This window comes from Giraffa tippelskirchi, chromosome 14 (genome assembly GCF_054371585.1).
Source record: "Giraffa tippelskirchi isolate mGirTip1 chromosome 14, T2T-mGirTip1v1.2.pri, whole genome shotgun sequence".
Taxonomy (NCBI): domain Eukaryota; kingdom Metazoa; phylum Chordata; class Mammalia; order Artiodactyla; family Giraffidae; genus Giraffa; species Giraffa tippelskirchi.
The window spans coordinates 64,516,778-64,539,510 of NC_137288.1; the positions used below are offsets into that span (position 1 = coordinate 64,516,778).

At 39.0% G+C, this 22,733-nt stretch overlaps 1 long non-coding RNA gene and 1 pseudogene across 1 annotated transcript in view; one reads left to right on the forward strand and one right to left on the reverse strand.

The window, feature by feature from the left end:
- Positions 1-22,733, reverse strand: part of LOC145534518 (uncharacterized) — a 420,000-nt gene that overhangs the window by 116,320 nt on the left and 280,947 nt on the right. The window contains exon 3 of the long non-coding RNA XR_014074710.1: positions 12,638-12,728. This is a non-coding gene — a long non-coding RNA (uncharacterized LOC145534518). The remainder of the gene's footprint in view (positions 1-12,637; positions 12,729-22,733) is intronic.
- LOC145534830 (cytochrome c oxidase subunit 2 pseudogene) overlaps positions 17,981-22,733 on the forward strand; it is a 44,486-nt pseudogene continuing 39,733 nt past the window's right edge.

Here is a 22,733-nt window from a genome sequence, read left to right on the forward strand (position 1 = left end):
GCACATCAGAGGAGTGATTTCAATAGCCTGTACTCTTACATCTTCCCATAAATGGAAGAGCACTAAATTCACTAAGATGTTGGGTTTTTTTTTTTTTAACTTAACAGCAACCTTTTGATATTCTGAATACCTGCTTTTTGTTGCAAACACTCCTGTATATCCCAGCTCCTCCCCTACCTCTTGGGAACAGTCCCTCAGAGCTATCTGAGCGGCTGTCTACAGGGCTTAAGTCCTCAGCAAGGGTGCTGAATAAAACATAATTCTCTACTCCTTCAGTTCACTTCAGCTGCTCAGTCGTGTCCAACTCTGCGACCCCATGAACTGCAGCACGCCAGGCCTCCCTGTCATCACCAACTCCCGGAGTTTACCCAAACTCATGCCCATTGAGTCGGTGATGCCATCCAACCATCTCATCCTCTGTTGTCGCCTTCTACTCCTGCCCTCAATCGTTCCCAGCATCATGGTCTTTTCCAATGAGTCAGCTTTTCGCATCAGGTGGCCAAAGTATTAGAGTTTCAGCTTCAACATCAGACCTTCCAATGAACACCCAGGACTGATCTCCTTTAGGATGGACTGGTTGGATCTCCTTGCAGTCCAAGAAACTCTCAAGAGTCTTCTCCAACACCAAAGTTCCAAAGCATCAATTCTTCGGCACTCAGCTTTCTTTATAGTCCAACTCTCACATCCATACATGACTACTGGAAAAACCATAGCCTTGACTAGATGGACCTTTGTTGGCAAAGTAATGTCTCTGCTTTTTAATATGCTATCTAGGTTGGCCATAACTTTCCTTCAAAGGAGTAAGCGTCTTAATTTCATGGCTGCAATCACCATCAGCAGTCATTTTGGAGCCCCCCTGCAAAAAGTCAGCCATTGTTTTCCCATCTATTTGCCATGAAGTGATGGGACCAGATGCCATGATCTTAGTTTTCTGAATGTTGAGCTTTAAGCCAACTAACTTTTTCACTCTCCTCTTTCACTTTCATCAAGAGGCTCTTTAGTTCTTCTTCTCTTTCTGCCACAAGGGTGGTGTCATCCGCATATCTGAGGTTATTGATATTTCTCCTGGCAATCTTGATTCCAGCTTGTGCTTCCTCCAGCCCAGCGTTTCTCATGATGTACTCTGCACATAAGTTAAATAAGCAGGGTGACAATATACAGCCTTGACGTACTCCTTTTCCTATTTGGAACCAGTCTGTTGTTCCATGTCCAGTTCTAATTGTTGTTTCCTGACCTGCATACAGATTTCTCAAGAGGCAGGTCAGGTAATTTGGTATTCCTATCTCTTTCAGAACTTTCCACAGTTTATTGTGATCTACACAGTCAAAGGCTTTGACATAGTCAATAAAGCAGAAATAGACATTTTTCTGGAACTCTCTTGCTTTTTCGATGATCCAGTGGATGTTGGCAATTTGATCTCTGGTTCCTCTGCCTTTTCTAAAACCAGCTTTATCATCTGGAAGTTCACAGTTCACATATTGCTGAAGGCTGGCTTGGAGAATTTTAAGCATTACTTTACTAGCATGTGAGATGAGTGCAAATGTGCGGTAGTTTGAGCCTTCTTTGGCATTGCCTTTCTTTGGAACTGGAATGAAAACTGACCTTTTCCAGTCCTGTGGCCACTGCTGAGTTTTCCAAATTTGCTGGCATATTGAGTGTGGCACTTTTACAACATCATCTTTCAGGATTTGAAATAGCTCAATTGGAATTCCATCACCTCCACTAGCTTTGTTCGTAGTGATGCTTCCTAAGGGCCCACTTGACTTCACATTCCAGGATGTCTGGTTCTAGGTGAGTGATCACACCATCGTGATTATCTGGGTCATGAAGATCTTTTTTGTACAGTTCTTTTGTGTATTCTTGCCACCTCTTCTTAATATCTTCTGCTTCTGTTAGGTCCATAACATTTCTGTCCTTTATTGAGCCCATCTTTGCATGAAATGTTCCCTTGGTATCTCTAATTTTCTTGAAGAGATCTCTAGTCTTTCCCATTCTATTGTTTTCCTCCATTTCTTTGCATTGATCACTGAGGAAGGCTTTCTTATCTCTCCTTGCTGTTCTTTGGAACTCTACATTCAAATGGGTATATCTTTCCTTTTTTCCTTTGCTTTTCGCTTCCTGTCTTTTCACAGCTATTTGTAAGGCCTCCTTAGACAGCCATTTCGCTTTTTTGCATTTCTTTTTCCTGGGGATGTTCTTGATCCCTGTCTCCTGTACAATGTCATGAACCTCTGTCCATAGTTCATCAGGCACTCTCTATCAGGTCTAGTCCCTTACATCTACTTCTCACTTCCACTGTATAATCATAAGGAATTTGATTTAACTCATACCTGATTGGTCTAGTGGTTTTCCCCACTTTCTTCAATTTAAGTCTGAATTTGGCAATAAGGAGTTCATGATCTGAGCCATAGTCAGCTCCCAGTCTTGTTTTTGCTGACCGTATAGAGCTTCTCCATCTTTGCCTGCAAAGAATATAATCAATCTGATTTCAGTGTTGGCCTTCTGGTGATGTCCATGTGTAGAGTCTTCTCTTGTGTTGTTGGAAGAGGGTGTTTGCTATGACCAGTGCGTTCTCTTGGCAGAACTCTATCAGCCTTTGCCCTGTTTCATTCTATACTCCAAGGCCAAATTTGCCCATTACTCCAGGTGTTTCTTGACTTCCTACTTTTGCATTCCAGTCCCCTATAACAAAAAGCACATCTTTTTTTGGGCATTAGTTCTAGAAGGTCTTGTAGGTCTTCATAGAACTGTTCAACTTCAGCTTCTTCAGTGTTACTGGTAGGGGCATAGACTTGGATTACCATGATATTGAATGGTGCCTTGGAAATGAACAGAGATCATTCTGCTGTTTCGGAGATTGCATCCAAGTACTGCATTTCGGACAATTTTGTTGACTCAACTCCTTTGGTTGTACTTTTTTTTTTTCAGTTGACAACAGAAACATACATAGCATAGGATCTGAACAAACAAATTACCCCAAGTTTCAGAAAAATGATACTAGCTTTACTTAAAATCAAATCCCCTTTTTCAAGGTGCCTCACATTTCAGATCACATATGTTCTCTCTTCAGTGAGGGGGCCTTATATCATTTGTCTTACTCTGTTCCAATGGAGAAAGAAATGGCAACCCACTCCAGTACTCTTGCCTAGAAAATCCTATGGAGAGAAGAGCCTAGTAGGCTGCAGTCCATGGGTTCGCTAAGGGTCGGACACGACTGAGCGACTTCAGTTTCACTTTTCACTTTCATGCATTGGAGAAGGAAATGGCAACCCACTCCAGTGTTCTTGCCTGGAGAATCCCAGGGACGGGGGAGCTTGGTGGGCTGCCGTCTGTGGGGTCGCACAGAGTCAGACACGACTGAAGTGACTTAGCAGCAGCAGTTCCAGCATTGGACTTCATAAGCGATTGGGACCAAGAACTGGGATTTCATTGGGAACCTCTCTCTCTCTCAGCTCTGCTTCTTTGGAAGATTTTCTTTCCTCTTTTTCACTGGGACTAGTTTTCATTGCTTCACGATGAGCATTGTTAAATATTACCAGGACAGAGCCCAGAAGCTGGTATTTCCTGGGTTAGAGTGGACAACCGAGACAGGGACTGGTATCATGTTCAAAGTTTGTCCTTTTTGAGAGAGGATCTAAATGACTTAGCTTGGGTCAGCAGCTGACCGCTGGTTTACCATCTGTGGTCAAGGTGTCAGGGTCAAGGTTAATGGTGGGTACTCCATGGGGAGGGAGTGGGCAGATGTAACAAGTTGCCTTTGACCACAGATCCTTCTACATATCCATTCCTGCATGGTTATGGCACTCTGACCCTACAGAAATGATGTGCAGACATTAACTAGGTCTAATGTGTTTACTGTGGCTTCTCTGGTGGCTCAGCAATAAAGAATTCGCCTGCCAATGCAGAAGACACAGGTTTGAGCCCCGGGTCAGGAAGATCCCCGGGGGTAGGATATGGCAACCCACTCCAGTATTCTTGTCTGGAGAATCCCATGGGCAGAGGAGCCTGGTGGGCTACAGTCCATGGGGGTCTCAAAAAGTCAGACTCGACTGAGCAACTAAACAACAAAACAACAAACAACGTGATTATTTGGTATTATCTCCTTTTCCTTTTGCAGAAAACTTTTTGTTTCCCTGGAAAACTATGCCTTATCTATAGAACACCCTTCTCAGTGATCAGATTCCAGTTGTGTTGTTTTTGTTCATTGTTCATTTGTCAAATCTGTGTAAACCGTAGGCAACTGTTGGTGAACTACGTGACTCCCTCTACCCTATGGAAAATCCAGTTTTGTCTCCGTTTCCAATTTGTTTCAACTTTCCTTTATTCCACATAAATGTGTGCTCCTTTGACCTTTTCTTGAACAGTTTAAACATTTTTCTGGGTTCCTTCATATCCTGAGTAAAAGATCATGTCACAAGAGTGAAATATTTTTATATCTGTACATGTCAAGATTTTGTCTTTTTCTGAATTCTTTGTCATCAATATCACTATTCTGAGCTTTTTCTTTTTTTTTTTTTAACTTGGGTCAGCCTTACAGTAATCTCAAAATTTTTATATATCAGAAGATTCTTTACCTTAAAGAACATACTACTTTTTAGTATGTAGGTCAAAATTCAAGAAACCTTTAATACAATTAGAACTGAAAAAATTGAAGTTGTCATGTGGCTCCAATTCTTTGCTGGGATTATGGCTAGTGATTTATGCATCCTAAGGGCCTTGTAGCTTTCACTGATGTGTTCCTGGGCCCTCAACAGTTCATAACATGTGCTCTATAAGTGTTTGGTAAATTTAATAATGAATATAAACTTTAAAGGTAGCTGTCTGACTACATACACTTTTGAAAATAAATTTTTAAAAAGGTCAATTAAATTAAAATGTTCAAGACTACTTTTACCACATTATGGCCCATGGTGGAGAAGGGGGCAGGAAGAACAAATACAGTGAATTCAATGAAGAATAATTGTATAAAGCAACATTAACTTAAAAATAAAAACCAAAACTTTGAGAAAAGTCAGAACAACCTTAATCCCTAATGCTTAACAGGTGGCAGAAGGTAGGGAGGAACAGCAAATCTTATAAAAACAAAAGCTTTGCTAGTGTTTTCTCACTATTGAAACAGAACTGTGGGATTCAAAAGACAAGAATGTTCAAAATTCCTCGAGGGAGGGAAGGTGAAAGGGAAAAGATGGTATCATCTTTTATTTTGTCTTGGTATTTTTTTTTAAGTTCAATAATGTCTGTCTATTCTCAGAGGAAGAGATGATTGGACACATCACCAACTCAATGAACATGAACTTGAGCAGTCTCTGGGAGACAGTGTAGGAAAGGGAAGCCTGGCATGCTGCAGTCCATGGGGTCGCAAAGAGTCAGACACAATTTAGCGAATGAAAAACAAATTTTCAACTGCTGTATTCCATTTTATTTTTTTCCCAAGTAATATTTCAAAATTAAACCCAGAACTTATTTTCTTTTCTTTTAGAGAAATCTTCTGCTCAGTTTCTCCCAAGAGAGATGAGCAGGCTCAGGGAAAATGGAAAGATATAAAGCTGGCAGACTGTTCTCCTGTCAAGATAATTCTTCACAGAGATTATGGTTAATTTTACAGTGTAAAAAATCCTTGTTTATTGTATAAAATCAACAGAGGCTTATTGTAGTCAATCAAAAGAGACACATTTTTTGAATATTTATAGTGTTACCACTTTGAACAAAACATTCTTTTTGAACCTAACGTTGTCACTAAGAAAGTGTCTGCTCAACTGATTATGTCAATAAAGAGGAGAAAGAAGAAGAGGAGGTGGAAAAGGAGTAACAGTCTTTTTGAAATAAATTTTAAAATTCTAAACAGCCTCAAAAATGACATTGGACTAACTAAAATGATCTTTGGACTAATTACTACCCTATTTATATATTCATTGAAAATAAACCAAAACTGGGAAGGCACTATTCCTCTAAGGGTGATAGTAAAGATAGTTTTCAGCAACTGGTGAATCATGACTCTCATACAGATATAAAAATGAACATATGTTAAAGGCTTTATTTTACTCATCTGATATGACAGAACAAAGTAGGTATTATTACTGATTCAAAGGAAAAGTCAAAACAGCACAAAATGATGTGGAGTTAAAAAAAAGTCAAGGTTACTTGCAAATGTGGGCAAAACTGGATTTTCTAGTAGGGAGGAAATCAATTACAATCACTACCGAAGAGAATAGCCTTCAGATATCTGTTAGTTACCTATACTAAATAAATAAGTGCAAAGTAGTTCGAAGACAATGAACAGGACCAGAATAATCAGGAAAGGTACATTGTTGACATTGCATAGCTTTTCTACAGAAAGTGTTGGTCACTCAGTCGTGTCTGACTCTTTGTGACCCCATGGATTGTAGCCCGCCAGGCTCCTCTGTCCATGGGATTTTCCAGGCAACAATGCTGGAATGGGTCGCCATTTCCTTCTCCAGGAGATCTTCCTGACCAAGGGATCCAACCTCAGTCTCCCGCATTGCAGGCAGATTCTTTACCATCTGAACCACCAGGGAAGCCCTTTTTCTACAGAAACATATACACTAAAACACTTCTACAGTGACTTCCCATAGATAATGTAATGCCACAAGGAGGGGCCTGTGATACCTAACCATTACTAAGAAGTGTTGTTGTACTTCTAACAATGGGAGACCACCTCCTCTAGAATCACTCCATTTCAGATGCACTATTTTCCCTTTATATGTATCTTTCTCTCAAAGTGCAGTCAGCTCTGTCTGATGTTGACAGATACTGCCACATGCAGTCAGCCCCTTATAACCACTCTGCTGATACATGCTCTCTTAAGCACAGCACATTGTAGTTTATCTTCTAAATGATGAGAAACGTAGCTCTCTGTCTTGATTCATTTGGTCTCTATGTTTGTATCCCTCTTTCTCGGTATTTTAGCAAAGCAACTCAACACAGACGTAGGTTTTTCATTTTCATTTTTCATTCTAGCTATCATTATCCTTACATGTTAGACAATTATAAGGACTTTGGTTCATAAGTTTCTTTTCATCATTAGTTTCCACTCTAATATTCCTCCACAATTACAGTTAAGTATTAACCTGTGGATCATAACAAAAAGCCAGTGAAACAGGTATCATCCAAGCTGGATGGAATCAGTGATTTAAATGATATACCTTACTGGATGATACTCATGTCGCTAACCTCCTCCCTTCAGAATAATTCCATAATTTTGTGTATCCCTAGACACCAAGCCTCAAGGCCCCTTCTTACACTAGCAATCCTTAAAAGTTTGACATTTTCCTTCTTCCTTTCCATTTTTCTTATCTTCCTTTCCCTTCCTTCTTCAAACATTTAAAAAGATGTGAAAAGTGCTAAAACAGCTACACAGAAAAGACGATAAAATACCAAGTACCAGGACTACTGAGCCAGTGAAGACAACAGACATGCCCAAAATAATTAGAATTATACCACAGTGATAGACTTCCCTGGTGGGTCAAACGGCAAAGAAGCCACCTGCAATTATAGCAGAAAGTTTAAAATGCTCTGCCAGGGCCCAGAAGAGAGAGTGTTTAAAACATTTTGGATCTGCCAGGGAAAATCTTGATGTCTTTATCTGCACTGTGAAATTAAATTTCTAAAACATCATTGGTTTGAGGGTATTTTGTGTATCTTAAAAAAAAAAAAACTTTAAAAAAATTTATTTATTTTTTTGGCAGCACTGGGTCTTGGTTGCGGTACACAGGATCTTTGATTTTCGTTGAGCCATGCAGGTTCTTTAGTTGCAGCATGAGAGGTCTTTTATTTATGACATCTGAGATCCTTAGTTGTGGCATACAAACTCTTAGTTGCAGCATATGGGTCTAGTTCCCTGACCAGGGATGGAACCCGGGCCCCCTACACTGGGAGTGCAGAGTCTTAGCCACTGGACCACCAGGGAAGTTCCTATATCTTTCATCTTAATTATCCTCCAACCCTCCATCTTTTTTCTCCCTGCATCAGCCATATCTTTTATTGTCTATGCTCTGATGTTTTGACATCGGGGGCCTTGCTGACCCTGCAGGGCTGTCCTTCCTAAGCACAGTCAACTCCTAGAGACAGGAAACAACTCACTGAGTGTGCAGTGTGCACTTTTCGCATACAAACCGACCAACCCAGAGCCCCCTCTATCAGATTCTCACATGCTGAGCCACTATCCACCCCAGGGCCCCTTGCCTGACAACTTGGAACCAGACGCTATGCCCTAGAGCCCACCGAAATTATTCAAACTAGCAGTCCTAAACCTGCCCACCTTGCCTGCATATCCTTCTGAAAAAAACCACAATACAGGCTCTTACTCACCATTTCTACCTCTCTGGGTGGCTCCCATGGCTGGATGTGCCCAAATCTCTAGTCTGTGAGCCACAAACAACTTTTCAATAACAGTCATTTCTTAAATCTATTGGTCTTACTAAAACCTCAAATTGTCTTTTAATACACTATATTTTAAAACACTTTGAAGCTCTGTCTCATTCTCCCTCCTTCTCTTACTTCCTGTCCTCTCCATTTTACTTTGCTAGTACAGACTGATTTTTTAAAAATCTGGTATCCAAAAATTTGCTCTCTTCTGACACAAACAATTCTTGTCAACAGCTTCTCCCATAAGAGTGCTCAATTCTTTACACCATTTGGTAGAGCAACAAAAAACAATGATTTTTAAGCTTAACTCGTTCAACTTTAAAAGATGGGCATCATCAAAACGTCTACAAATAATAAATGCTGGAGTTGTTGCTGTTTAGTCGCTCAGTTGTGTCTGACTCTTTGTGACCCATGGTCTAGAGCCCGCCAGGCTCCTCTGTCCATGGGATGTCCCAGGCAAGAATACTGGGCTAGTTGCCATTTCCTTTTCCACGGGATTTTCCCAGGGATCAAACCCACGTCTCCTGCATGGCAGGCAGATTTTTACCATTGAACCACCGAGGATGTGGTGAAAAGGGAACCCTCCTACACTATTGGTGGGAATTTTGTATAGCCACTAAGGAGAACAGTATGGAATTTCCTTAAAAGACTAAAAATAGAGTTACCATATGATCTAGCAATCCCACTTCTGACATATATCCAGAGAAAACTATAATTCAAAAAGATACATGTACCCCAGTGTTCTCTGGAGCACAATTTACAATAAAGCAACCTAACTGCCCATCAACAAATGAATGGAAAGGAAAAGGTGGTGAGATATATATAGATAGAGAATACTACTCAGCCACAAAAAGAATGAAATACTGCCATTTGTAGTAACACAGTATAATAATCTCTAGGTCCATCTAAGTGAAGTAAATATCAGACAGAGAAAAACAGATATTATATGATATTGCTTATATTTAGAATCTAAAAATATGATACAAGTGAACTTATTTATGAACCAGAAATAGAATCACAAACACAGAAAAGAAACATATGATTACCAAGGGGGAAAGGTGGGGAGATAAATTAGGAGTTTGGGATTAAAACATGCAGCTGCATATAAAAGAGGTAAACAAAAAGGACCTACTATACAGCATAGGGAACTATACTCAACCTCTTATAATAACTTCAAATGAAAAAAAATTTTAAATATATACATAGATGTATATCTGAATGTGTACATATACATATATATATGAATCACTTTGCTGTACATCTGAAACAAATGACATTGTAAATCAACTATATTCCAATAAAAATTTTAAAAAAGAGAAATGTCATTTGATTAAGCAGCTACTGTTCTGAAGCTGAAAATCATAAATGATTCAAAGATCTTAGTCTATAAAAGTAGGCTGGAGAACACAGGTGGAGATGAGCATGTATGTACACACACATGCACAAACTAGGGGTGAGTCACAGGTGGATATGAAGATGGGGTAAATGAACTCAGTCCCTTTAAATAAAGAAAATACAAAGATGAACTCCTGCCTTCCCCCGTAGTAGAATTTTTGGTCTGAAAAATCATGGTCTACTAAGAAAGGGAAAGACTAAAAACATCCATTTAGCTTCCATTCTATAATATTAGCTAAATACACCAAGTGTTTTATCAGAGATAGCTGCAAATTGAAATGAAAAAAAATAAAGCAAAAGAACTAGAAAACAATAAGTAGGAAAAGAGACTGTCTTCTGAATTATACACAAACATACTGTCTGGATATCCCAGCATACTCTTACTGAAAAATATACACAGTCTAACAATTGTGGAAAGAACTTATAAAGCCAAAAGATTTCTTGGACCCATCAGCATCAAAAGTTCAAGAGCCCTCCAGCTCCTCTAACAGTTCCTTATACAGAGCAATGAACCTAGGAAACTTGACAGGTGCAAAGGATTCCACAGAGCTTCAGAAGCAACTGAAGGCAGACCTATCTTCCCAGTGCGGCAGTTCATTCAGGTGTTTCATATTCCAAGAAAGTCAACTGAAAAACATCATGACTCTTCTCCCGTGAAACGAAAAGAACGTGAATATTAACCATTAAAAAGAAATCCCAAATAGATCTTTATGATCAAACAGCCATTTGCAGATGGTAACTGCAGCCATAAAATTAAAAGACGTGCGCTCCTTGGAGGAAAAGCTATGACAAACCTAGACAGCAAATTTAAAAGTAGAGACATCACTTTGCCAACAAAGGTCCATCTAGTCAAAGCTATGGTTTTTCCAGTAGTCATGTACGGATTGAGAGTTGGACCATAAAGAAGGCTGAGCGCCCAAAAATCAATGGTTTAAAACTGTAGTGCTGGAGAAGGCCCTTGAGAGTCCCTTGGGCTGCAAGGAGATCAAACCAGTCTATCTTAAAGGAAATCAACCCTGAATACTCATTGGAAGGACTGATGCTGAACTGATGGATTCGCATCTTGGCCACCTGATATGAAGAGCCGACTCACTGGCAACGACCCTGATGCTGGCAAAAACTGAGGGTAGGAGGTGAAGCGGGTGACAGAGGATGAGATGGTTGGATGGCATCACCAATTCAATGGACATGAACTTGGGCAAACTGCGGGAGATGGTGAGGGACGTTGAAGCTTGGCATGCTGCAGTCCCCAGGGTCGCAAAGAGTTGGACACAACATGGTGACTGGACAATGACTTCTTCACTGAATATAAAAGTGTATTGTAAACTGGTGGCTTCCACAGACTTGACAACTTTCTTCTCATACAAATTTATTAAAATAAAATTAGCTTATTCAAATTTAGAAGAGGAAGACATTTACCAACATACCAAGTATATCACATTTCATATTTCTCTATATATATTTGTCACAAGATTAGGTAAACAAATATTTCCTGAATTATCAACTAATGATCTAGTTCTCATACTAAGGTATCACAAAAGCACACTCACTCACCTACTCTAGCCCCTTTTATAACAGCTAAAGGAGTTCTTTTCTTTGACTATTCTCTTCAGCACTCACAGGATGCCTACACCTGACACCCTTCAGGTGGAGAGGGATTAAATTCACCCAGCAGATGTAAGGAAACTGCTCTGAATGTGTTCACTCTAACCAGTCCACTCAGAATGGCTAAAACTGACCATATAGTCAAACTATAGGTCTTGAATTTCTTTGATCCTTTGAAACTATGAAAGAATTTACAATCTATTATTGATAAAATAATTTTAAGTTGATTTTTATCATTATTAAGCTTCTTAAATTGACAAATGAGGAAACAAATGTGTTATCTAATTCAAGAGACATCAGGATAACATGTTTCAACTGGTTATTAGGTCTTTGAAGTCATTCCTGCTAACTTTTCATTGTGAAATTCATATATGGAGGAAAAGTTGAAAGAATAGCCCAATAACCACAAATGTACCCACCACTTCGATCCAATCTTTATTTACATACATGTCGCCATCGTTATCATGTGTATGTACAACATATTTTTAGTAGCCTATTTGAAAGTAAATTTTAGACATCATGATATTTTACACCTAAATATTTCCCATGCACCTTCTTAAAAAGCTGTTTTTTAAACTGCTATTCTATTATCATCTAAGAAAATTTTTTTCCTAATATGGTTCAGTATCTATTATATATTTAAATTTATTCAAATGCCAAATTTTGTTCTTAGCTCTTATACCTCTGGTGCATATGTAATTTTGCATAAAGCTATTTTATCTTTTATGGAGAAGGAAATGGCAACCCACTCCAGTAATTTTGTCTGGGAAATCCCATAGACAGCAGAGCCTGGAGGGCTACAGTTCATCAGGTCTCAAAGAGTCGGATATGACTTAGCTGCTCAACAACAACAATATATTTTATACTTTCTTTTTAAAACAAGGATTCAACCAGGGTTTACATATTGCATTTGGTCACTGTATTTTTTAGTTTCTTTTACTCTAGCACAGCCACCCCAACTCCCTGCCTTTTTAAAATGACATTGATTTCTTGGAAGAGTTTAGGGCAAGTGTTCTTGTTCTTGAATTCTTAATCCCTTTATTTTCTGTCAACTGGAAATAAGGTCAAAAGATTTATTTAGATTGAGGTAGTTTTGACAAGATTACTTCAAGAGTGATGCTGCACCATATATACTGCATGATAACAAGTTCACAGTTAGGAGAGGTGACCTAAGAGTTCCTCGTGAAGTTCCACTTCCTCCTCTGCAGCAAGTGCTCTAGGAAGTAAAGCTTGTGGCATATAAATATCCTACCTTGAAACCACTTCTTCACTACAATAATCCTTCCTGGCCCATTGTTTCACTGAAGGGTGCATAATGTTGGTTTCTTTTCTTCTGCGTTTATCTGCAGGGGAAAAAAAGATCTTCCTCTTATCCATTTGAACAGAAATATCTTTTCTCCCTCAAAGACAAAGTAAATAATTAATTCCTTCTCCTTCATTAGCAAATCTTCCCAGGAAGGCTTTGGTAGAAGGTTCACCTCCCAAGGTGGCAAATGAATTTTATTCTTTGATTATCACATTTGAGTTCATAGACTTTCATTTGCTCAATGCTTTATAATCAATTAGACTCATTATTCCTTTTGATGTTCAAGTTACCCCAAACGTGGCTAATGGGAATATCTTCAAGCTCAATCTTTGAGTGCTTTCTTTCCTGAAAGGAGCTAGGTTCATCTGCCCCAGACTGAAAATCACCTATATTGCACATTATATTACATCAACTTATAAATTAAAAAAACAAAAAAACAAAAACTGAAGTACAGAAAAGTTAAGTAATTTGAACAAGACTGTAGAGAAAGTTGCATGGAAAGAAAAGGGCCGGATTTGATTTTAGGCAGGCTGGTTTCATAACTCTTTTTTCCCTAAGAATAGGTATTACAAATCACTTTTTAGACTATGTATGTACTGAGAAGGAAAGCGTAAAACAGATATCCACAATCTGATTTAGGAAACCGAATTATCAAACTCATATATATATATATACACATACAAACATACATATATATATATATATATACAAACATACATATATATATATATATAAAAGCTTTTAAACAATTTATCTTTAAGGATTTCAGGCACAAAGCTGGAATAGTTAATATTCATTCATCATGCAGAGATTTTAAGAAAAAATTAAGTTTAAAATGATGGCGATAAAAGTCTAAACCAGAAAGAAAGAGAGAAAACAGAAACAATCTTTTTAAAAAGAATTAAATTAAATGTAAAGACATTTAGCAATCAGAGAAGCTTGTGGATCCAGGTAGCCTAAGGTATCAGAGATAGTTTTATGAGATGCACACAATATTCTGCAGCATCTTGTTGGGTGCTGTATTTGAGTGGAAAGATTAGCTAGGGAAGGAATTCTGCCTGGAGTTCCAGTTTTACCACTAATCGGCTGCTTGACTCTGAGCAAGTTACTTAAATTCTCTGTGCCTGAGTTCCCTGATCTGTAAAATGGTAAAGTGATAGATTTATGTCACAGATTCATTGAGGAGTAGAATGAGTTAATATAGATGTAAAACCCTTTGAAGAGTAACCTGGTGTACAGTAAATAAGAGTTAAGCTACTGCAACCCACTCCAGTCGGAGAAGGCAATGGCAACCCACTCCAGTACTCTTGCCTGGAAAATCCCAGGGACGGGGGAGCCTGGTGGGCTGCCGTCTAGGGGGTCGCACAGAGTCAGACACGACTGAAGCGACTTAGCAGCAGCAGCAGCAACCCACTCCAATATTCTTGCCTGGAGAATCCCAGGGACAGGGGAGCCTGGTGGGCTGCAGTCCATAGGGTTGCACAGAGTTGAACATGACTGAAGCAACTTAGCATGCAGGCATAGCATTGTTTTGGAATCCATGCATTTTATCAGGATGGCTATTCAACATTAAACTCACTTCCATCTGTGGTTTCATGGTCCAGGGGTCTATATCCTGCCAAACTTCTGCTGTGTCTTGCTAAAGGAAAGTTGGGGAACTAAACAGAATAATAAAGAACATTACAGCAAGTACCCTCTGCTAAGGTCAGTGTTGTCTCATTACTGAACTTCTAACATGCCAGATCTTGGCTTTTTCCTCAACCAGAAAGTCTTCCTTTATTTTGCTTAGTTATAAGCTATCTATGTTTCAAGGTTTTGTTCAAGGCCCATGGCATTTTCTATGATTTTACTGCCCTGGTGATCTCCCTTCCCTACAATGTTTACTATCTAAACTTGCTTATGGTCCCTTGAGCAGGGGTGACATGTCACATTCATGTAGGTATTTAGGGTAAATGATTTTTTTTTTTCTAGATTGAATAGAATCACAAAAAGCTTGGCAACCTGGTACTCAGTTAGTCTGGCCAGTGTCCTTTTTTAGACCAAGCTCATCCCCTTTGCAGGCTTCCCTGGCAGCTCAGGTGGTAAAGAATCTGCCTGCAATGCAGGAGACCAGAGTTCAATCCCTGGGTCTGGAAGATCCCCTGGAGAAGGGAATGGTTCACCCCCTTTGCAGTTCAGGATGTGTGAGGTGTGAGGCTGAGAGATGCATTTGCTTCCTGAAAAACTGGTCTGAGATTCTCTGTAAAATCAGCAGGGTGATGTTGGTCTACAGCACATCTGCCTTGTGATACCACGGAGGAGAGTTTCTTAATTTCTGAGCCTGACTTACATATCATTTGAGAACTAACTCGCAATCCCATTCTTCTAAGGACACTGGTTCATCTGGGATCTGCAAAATGGTTTAGAAATTCCAGATCTCATTTCTTGACAACTGAAACGCTTGTTCTCCAGACCTCTCCTTTTGGCTCCCTAACAATAAAAGAGGACTTCTTGACATAGGATTTTTTGTTGTGGTTGCAGTTATTATTTACAGCATAAACATTTTAGCAACCATGGTATGTTTTTAAAAAAAAAAAAAAGAACATAAATCAAACTCAGATTTTATAGTGTTACTGACTAGCGTAAGTTGTACCAGCCAACTTTGCCCAAATGGCCATTTCAGAGAAAGAAAAAATGTGTGTGTGTGTATGGGTGGGTGGGTGGGTGTGTATGTCCTTAGATGGGGTGGGGGGAGGTGTACCAAAACTCAGAACTCAGCACATCGAGTTAGCAAGGGTTGCAGGCTTCACTTCAGTGTACCAGGTTTCTCAAGTCTGTGTCCCAGTGCCAGCTCTGAACAGATGTGATCCTTAAATAAAATGAAAGGCTCTAAGCCAGAAGCAAAATGTAACAGATTCGCCAGCTGTGTACACAGTGTTTACAGATTGAACTTGGGACCCAAACCATTATGTAGTCTAATTTATGACAACTCAAGAAAATATGTTTTGACAAACAAAGGTCTTACTTAAAAATCAGCAGGTGCATGTAAGATATCTTTCCTCAGCAGAGTGCAAACATTCTGCAATGCTTTTTCCCCTCTCCCAACCATCTCAAAGTTTAGATCTGGTCAGAGTAGACAATGGTTTTCTTTACTTTGAACAGGCAGAGAGTAAGGAAAATAGATAAGCAGATATATATATATATATTATATATATATAATATATAATATTGCTGCTGCTAAGTCGCTTCAGTCGTGTCCGACTCTGTGCGACCCCATGGACAGCAACTCACCAGGCTCCGCCGTCCCTAGGATTCTCCAGGCAAGAATACTGGAGTGGGTTGCCATTTCCTTCTCCAGTGCATGAAAGGGAAAAGTGAAAGTGAAGTCGCTTAGTCGTGTCCAACTCTTAGCGACCCCATGGACCGTAGCCTACCAGGCTCCTCCATCCATGGGATTTTCCAGGCAAGAGTACTGGAGTGGGGTGCCATTGCCTTCTCCGAATATATAACATTACATATGCATAATTATATACATATGTTTTTTGTGTGTATATACACACACACACATATATGTGGTTTCCTTTCCTACAAATAGGCAGAGACTAAGAAACATAGGCAAATAGATATATGTATTATATATAATATTACATAAGCATAATTATATACATATGTTGGTGTGTATAATATATAAATTCCATCTTCATGGGCACCACAAGCATTAGTCACTCAGTCACGCCCAACTCTTTGTGACCCCATGGACTGTAGCCCACCAAATTCCTCTGTCCAAGAAATTCTCCAGGCAAGAATACTGGAGTGGGTTCCCATTTCCTTCTCCAGGGGATCTTCCCAACTCAGGGATCAAACCCAGGTCTCTTGCATTGCAGGCAGATTCTTTACCATCTGAGCCACATGGATACCACACCATGATATTAAGTGCTACCAGGGAGAAGAGTAAGGATTAAAACCTTGTTGATTACTTGCTATTGTCCTTGGTTGTGAATTATTTTCCAGTTCAAATAAGTAGAATATACTGAAGCACCTGATCTGGGTACCTCACCAACTGCTTTTTAAAAAGAAACTGCAGGGCTTCCCTGGTGGATCAGCAGTAAAGAATCCACCTGCCAATGCAGGAGACACAGGTTTGATCCCTGGTCCGGGAAGATCCCACATGCCGTGGAGCAACTAAAAAGCCCATGCACCACAGCTATTGAGCCTGTGCTCTAGAGCCCGAGAACAGCTACTATTGAGCTCGTGTGCCACAGATACTGGAGCTCCAGTGCCCTAGAGCCCGTGCTCCGCTGCAACAGAAGCCACTGTCATGAGAAGCCAGGGCACTTGCTTGCCAAAACCAGAGAAAGGCCCACAAAGTGAACACAGCCCAAAATAAACAAAATAAAACAAAAAGAAGCCGTAAGTTGTTCTTGTCATAATTTCGACCTTAGGGGTGAGTCTGTATAGCAAAACTGAAAACAGATCTTTGAGCAATGATGAACGATTCTGATAGTTTTCATCAATTATTTGGGCCGCTCATGTATTGGCAGACTTGTATCTGGTATATTAAAACTGGTCCTCAGAGGGAAGATGTTGTTTAGGAAACAACATGATTGTACTTCTTGCACACTATGATGTTGCTATCGAGGGAAGCGCTAGAAATACAAAGATTTATGAGATGGCTACCTTTCTTTAAGTAGCTCAGAGTCTGCTGGGTTATTTGTGTAAGTCCTCCATACCGTATTCCATATATGCCATATGCCCACAAGCAAATGTTTAGAGAAGTCATAGAAATATTTAATTTAAAGACAGTCTAGTAACACTTTTAATTGTTCAGGGCCATGGATTAAAAACAAAAGGGAAATTTTATTGTTGCACATAAAATTAAAGACAACTAATTTCTACACAGAGGTAAAAACATCTTGAGAGGATAGGAAAAATGTTTATTGCTATCTGTATTGTATCAGTAACTTGAGTGTGTCATTAAACAAATGAAGTACTGGCTATATTTAAGTAGTGACTTAGGACCACCAGTTATACCTGGATAGCATCGATTTCTTCCATGTTGCCCAGACACATTTTGTTGTTGTTGTTGTTGAATTGATAAGTTGTATCCAACTCTTCATGACCCCATGGACTGTAGCCCGCCAGGCTCCTCTGTCCATGGGATTCTCCAGGCAAGAATATTAGAGTGGGTTGCCATTTCCTTCTCTGAGCAATCTTCCCAACCCAGGGATCGAACCCGGGTCTCCTGCATTGCAGGCAGATTCTTTACCCACTGGGCTATGAGAGAAGCCCACCTAGGGAGCATCAGAGACCATGAGGAGTGGCAGCAGGTATAACAGAGAACGGCTAGTGCAGCTGGTCCTGGGCACCTCCCCATACTGCCCAGCCCCAGACGCAAGTCTGCTGGTGCACACAGGGACTGGATGCTGAAACGCTGGCTTCAGGGGCCAGATCTGGGAAGAGAACAGGGTCTGGCTATGCAGAGACAGTTTGAAGGGACTGGAGTGTGGTCCAGCCCCAACCTGAGATGAGCCCAGGGTGGAGCCCAGGTCTGCCATAACAGCCCGATTGTTAATGCACTGCTGAAGGGAGAGGCAAGGCCTTACCACAGTGGCCTCATTCTCCACTTGCTCACAGCTTCTCCTCTACAAATTCTAGGAGGAGAGTTCAAGGAGGCAGAGCTGAAATCTCAGCGGAAGTGGACCTCTGTGCCTTTACTCCATCAGCAGTTTTGTAAGCTCAGCACCTGTGGCACATCTGCTGTACTTTTTTCACACTAACAATGAAATACCAGAAAGAGAAAGCAAAGCAAACAAAAAAATCCCTTTTAAAATCACATCAAAAAAAAAAAAAAACCTTGGGAATAAATCTAACCAAGGAGGTAAAACACTTGTATGCTAAGAACTATAAAACACTGATAAAAGAAATTGCAAAGATGATTCAACAAAATGGAAAGATATTCCTTGCTCTTAGATTGGAAGAATTAACACTGTTAAAATGGCTAAACTATTGAAAGCACTCTAGAGATTTAATGCAATCCCTATCAAATCACCCATGACATTTTCCAGAAAACTAAAACAAATAACCCTAAACTTTATATGAAACCATAAAAGATCTAGAATTCCCACAGAAATTCTGAGGAAAAAGAAAGAACCTGAAGGAATAACCCTTCCATATTTCAGAAAATACTACAATGTTACAGTATTAAAAAATAGCATGGTAGTGACACAAAAACAGACATGCGAGTCAGTAGAATAAATAGAGGGCTCATAAATAAACCTACACACCTTCAGTGATTTAATCTTTGGCAAAGGACACATGAATATACGATGGAAAAAATGCAATCTCCAGCTAATAGTGTTAGAAAAGTTGGACAGTCACATGTAAATCAACGAAGTTAAAACACTAGTTCACACCATATGCAAAAGTAAAGAAAAAGTGTTTTAAGACTTAAATATAAGACACAACACTATAAAACTCCTGGAAGAGAACACAGGGAAAATATTCTGTGACATAAATCACAGCAATGTTTTCTTAGGACAGTCTCCCAAGTCATTAGAAATAAAAGCAAAAATAAACAAGCAAGACCTAATCAAAACTTATAAGCTTTTGCAGAGAAAAGAAAAACATAAATAAAATGAAAAGACAAACTACACAATGGGAGAAAATGTTTGCAAATAATGTGACTAACAAGGGCTTAGTTTCTAAAATACACAAAAAGCACATACAATTCAATAACAACAAAAGCCCAATCAAAAAATGGGCAGAAGACCTAAATAGACATTTCCCCAAAGAAGATAGACAGATGCCCAATAGACACAAGAAAAGGTGTTCAGCAGTGGCTAACTTTTAGAGAAATGCAAATCAAAACATGCAAAATTCCGGGTTGGATGAATCATAAGCTGGAATCAAGATTGCCAGTAGAAATATCAACACGCTCAGATGTGCAAACAATACCACTCACATGGCAGAAAGTGAAGAGGAACTCAAGATCTTCTTGATGGGGGTAAAAGAGGACAGTGAAAAAGCTGGCTTAAAACTCATCATTCAAAAAACCAAGATCATGGCACCTGGTTCCATCACTTCATAGCAATAGATGGAGAAACAATGGAAACAGGGACAGACTTTATTTTCCTGGGATCTAAAATCACTGAAGACAGTGACTGCAACCCTGAAATTAAAAGACATTTTCTCCTTGGAAGGAAAGCTATAACAAGTCTAGACAGCATATTAAAAAGCAGAGACATAACTTTACCAACAATGGTCCATATAGTCAAAGCTAGGGTTTTTCCAGTAGTCATGTACAGATGTGAGTTGTATCATAAAAAAGGCTAAGTACTGAAAAATTGATGCTTTCAAACTGTGGTGCCGGAAAAAATTCTTGAGAGTTCCTTGGACTGCAAGGAGATCAAATCAGTGAATCCTAAAGGAAATCAATCCTGAATATTCATTGGAAGGACTGATGCTAAAGCCGAAGTTCCAATACTCTGGCCACCTGATGCAAAGAGCTACTCACTGGAAAAGACCCCGATGTTGGGAAAGACTGAAGGCAAAGGGAGAAAGGAGCAGCAGAGGATGAGATGGTTAGATGGCATCATTGGCTCAATGTACATGAATTTGAGCAAACTCTTGGAGAAAGTGAAGGACGGGGAAGCCTGGCATGCTACAGACCATGGGGTCACAAAGAGTTGGACACGACTTAGTCACTGAACTGAACAACCAACCACAAAATCAAAATGACAATGAGGTATCACCTCACACAGATCAGAATGGCAAATATCAAAAAGTCAACAAATAATGGATGCTGGTGAGGATGTGGAAAAAAGTGAACGTACTACAGTGTTGATGGGAATGTAAATTGGTGCAGCCTCTATGGAGAACAGTGTGGCGATTCGTTTAAAAAATGAAAAATAGAGTTACCCTATGATCCTGAAATCTCACTGCTGGGCATGCATCTGGAAAAAATTATAATCCAAAGAGATACATGTCCCTCAATGTTCATAGCTGCACTATTTATAATAGCCCAGACAGGAAAGCAACCTAAGTATCCATCAACAGATGAATGGATAAAGAAGATGTGACATATATAGATATAAGGAATATTACTGAGCCATATAAAAGAATGAAATAATGATATTTACAGCAACATGGGCAGACCTAGAGACTAACATTTAAGATGAAGTAAGTTATAGAAAGAGAAATATCATATGATACCACTTACATGTGGAATCTAAAAAATGTTACAAATGAACTTATTTACAAAATGGGAACAAACTCACAGACATAGAAAACAGACTTATGGATACTAAAGTGGAAAGGGCTTGGGAGGAGGGATAAATTAGGGATACAGGATTAGCAGATATAATCTACTGTATATAAATAGATAAACAACAAGTTCCTACCATGTAGCTCAGGGAACTATATTCAATACCTTATAGTAACTATACATATACATATGTATACACACATACATACAAACACATATATACACACACACACACACACACACACTGAATCACTTTGTATATCAGAAATTAACACAACACTCTCTATATCTAGTTCTTAAAAAAAAATAAAAATATTCACAACAGCCATGAAAATACCTACAAAATAACAGAGTCAGTCCTTTAAATGTATTCAATAGGCTGTAAATAGCATAGTAATTTGATACGCAGCACTGACCATTTTAGGTAAATTCATGAAAATTTTTACACCTGATTTGTACGCCTCAACTCAAATTTTCATTTTACTTATTCCACAAAATTCTATTCTAATTTAATATTTGAAAGTTTTAATGAGCACCTATCATATTCTATTTCTTTGCAACAACAGGTACACATTTTTCTTCCTCTAAGCTTTAGGCTCTATGATGCTATAAAAAATTCACTTAGATTGAGTTTTAGTATAGTTATTGTTAGTATATAATCATGCAAAACAAATAAATGTATTATTATAACTGTTTTTTAACCCTGAAGTAGAATTGAACAAACTTTTCTTAATGATATGGGTGGAAGTAAAGATTATGGTGTCTTAATTAAAAAAGATATTCAACAGTATTTTAAGTTGTCCCTCTATTTGATGTCTTTTTTTTTTAAGAACATTGGGCAAAGAGCCACAGTAAGATTCTGGACGGGTAAAGACGGAAGAGGAAAAGGAATGTAGCAAAGAAGAACTGATTGACAGCTCAAATGCAGATACTTTAGGCAAAGTAATTTTAGGAAAAGAACATATGGAAATTGAAATTCTGGAAACTTCACTTAATATTATGATTCACTTAACATTATACATGCCAGAGTACTCCTAAGAGAGTGTTCATACACTGCCAGCAATAGGAGTATCTCAGCTTGAAATGCTGGCAAAGGGTACAACCTAGAAAATCATTCTAGAGTTCTTCGTTTATTTGTTTTGCTGGGAGTAGTTGGTATTAACTGAGAACCATGTTAAACACAAAAAGATTGAGAAAGGAGTGAGGTACTGAACAGGAGAAAGGTTCACCAAGGAAAGGCTCAAAAACCACCCTAGTTTCACCCTGTTTGACCCTGACTGCCACTACCCTCCTGCATATTTACTCCCTGTGTACTTTCAGCCATGAAGAGAAAGTGAGTGCCTTGAAGTCCTCGAGAAGACACTGAGTAAGATGAGCTCAAGTGTGAAAGAAGAAACATAAATGGAAATTCTCCTCTTAGGGAAATACTCTGGGAATTTTGTTCAGTGAATCATTTATTAGATTTTATGCTTGCTATGCTAGCCTTATTTTTTTCAGCGAAAGAAGTACCGGCAGGCTTCAAATGAATCATCATTTATCTTCTGTCTTGTCACAACTAGACTTAATTATCTCTCTGTAAATTATTTTAAAACCACCGCGCCTTCCAATCTTGTATGTAAGTTGTGTTGGCATGGTTACCCAATACATTATTCCAAGTGTATTGATCCAATAACTTCAAAGCAATAAATTCCTTTTCCAATACCAGACCAATCAAGGTTCAAAATTATAGACCATGATATCAATCTGGGTAGAGAAATTCATTACCACGATGAGCTTTTTAACTAATGGCTAATTTCTCTA